This window comes from Nicrophorus vespilloides, unplaced genomic scaffold (assembly GCF_001412225.1).
Source record: "Nicrophorus vespilloides isolate i.1.1-1 unplaced genomic scaffold, Nicve_v1.0, whole genome shotgun sequence".
Taxonomy (NCBI): Eukaryota; Metazoa; Arthropoda; class Insecta; order Coleoptera; family Silphidae; genus Nicrophorus; species Nicrophorus vespilloides.
In genome coordinates, this window is record NW_017095659.1 from 1 (window position 1) to 2,177 (window position 2,177).

Here is a 2,177-nt window from a genome sequence, read left to right on the forward strand (position 1 = left end):
AGTAGTTCAAATAACTATCCGATATGGTCTAGTGGCTAGGATACCTGGCTCTCACCCAGGAGGCTCGGGTTCGATTCCCGGTATCGGAATTGTTTTAAATTACATTTAAATGACGACCTCTGACTATTATGGTCATACTACGTTCCTATAGTCTAGCGCAGAGATTTTCAACTGGATTAATGTTCAGTTTTTTTTTAACTTTGTTTTTTTTTGTCTTTTATCATATTTTGATTAATTTTGTTATGTAAATGTATTGGCTTTGACTATTTGATAGGTGTGACAACTGTAGGAAATTATTTTTATTTTTTTAGGAAATATTTATAGTTTCTTAAACATTGAAACCTTTATATAAATAAACTTATATTGTTATAATATGTAACCACTAGTTAAGTGTTTTGAATTCGTCTTATGATACGCATTGGAATTACTTTGCGATTTTAACGAGATAGATTTGCCCGGTGCGAAATCCATTTTCGTATATTTCGACTGGTGCCTCCCGTGGGAAATTCCTCCTCTAAGGTTACCTTGATACAACAACATACATACAAACACAACGCACACTCCTAAGGATGATGGAAATGCGAGGGAAGAGGAACTTCTTGGGGGATGAAATTGTCACTATATTTCAACACATTACAATGCCAATATCAGGGGTGTCGTACGAGGGAGGGCGTAAAAGAATAAAAGGAGGGAAACATTTTAATCGGCGATAGACGGGGGATCGTGAGATTAAACACGATCTGTGCTGCAGCTTCTTCGGGGATTTTCCAAAGAAGTGGCAGGAGTTGGAGAAGGCCGTTTTCGCGTGCTGCATATTAGATTAGCATAATTACTAATTAAACGTGTGTTTTCCGGCGTTCCGGGCGCTTCGTATAGATGGCTTCGCGAAGTTTTGATGTGTTAAATGCGTGCCTTCGGGGCTTATAAGACTAATACACGTAATGCACATTAATTCCGAAAGGAAATTACGGAGGCCACGAGCTTTAAACCGCGGCTAAAGCTCGACATTCTGTCTCCCTCACTCTCGCATACACTTTTGATCCTCTTCTTCGGCTGCTTGCTCCTTCGAACGCATCCACACTCATTATTATTACCATTACTAGCATCATTATCATCGTCAACCACGAAACTGGGGCAGACCACCTCTACTCTTCCTCCATCCTCAGACGTGACGTTCCCGAATAACGATTCCGCGACGCCCGACGCATAATCAAATCGCATCAGCCAATGCTTACTTTGGAATTCATATCACTATTACTCTAATATTCAAAGTATTAATACTAGAAACATCAATATTAGTTTCTTTGCTCAAAAGATAAGCAATGCGTGGATGTGAGTTGGCACAATCTGTCAACTTGTTATATAGTGGAATAGCAGTTAAATCTATGATTTGTTAAAATTATGTAATAAGCCAAAATCCATACACCTGAAATATAGTATCATATCTTGTAAACCTTCTGTTTTCATAATGTAATATTTGCATGTAATAAAATAAGTATTCTATAAAAAAAAATATATACCAAACAAGATGTGAGAGATATTTTTTTACAGTAAAATCCATTCTATATTCACTGGATCATCAAAGATCCTGTGTTTTTTTTTATTTCACATCTCATACTTTCATCTATAGTTATGACATTAAAAATATGATCCGTACATTGCGAGAACATTTTTTTTCGGATAAATCTTCTTGAGATCAAGAAAGCTCCGCCAAAGCCGGGTTTCTTGAAAAAAAAAATATAATTATTTCGCCTTCCACCTTCGCAATCCCTTGAACCCGAATCCTTAATTCGAAATTCGACCTGTTTTCTTAATGCACGAATGTCTCGTCTTTCTCCCTCTCTGGCATCAGAGGATAATTCGTTTGATTTCGTAACACCATTAAATATGCAACGGGTTATTTCGAATCGTCTGATTAATTTCGTTCCGACTTTGCATCCAAAGGTAATACAGATTTAACTATTTAAATGTGCCCCACTTAACTTATAATTATACTAATTAGTCTGCATTAATAATTGCATTAAGCCTGGAAGTAACTTACTTTGAGGACGCTAATTGAATTTGATGAATAAAATTAAAGTTAATAGAAATTGCTGATGACACTGCAATTCTGGCATCACACACTGACCCAACAACTGCTTCACAAATGCTCCAAGCTAGCCTTATTGACATCGAAA

The 2,177-nt window shown here is 36.7% G+C and overlaps 1 non-coding gene across 1 annotated transcript; it reads left to right on the forward strand.

Annotated features, from left to right (window-relative positions):
• Positions 1–17: 17 nt before the first annotated feature.
• On the forward strand, positions 18–89 carry Trnae-cuc. The gene has a single exon. It is a non-coding gene; the product is annotated as a tRNA-Glu (tRNA).
• The last annotated feature ends 2,088 nt before the right edge of the window (positions 90–2,177 follow it).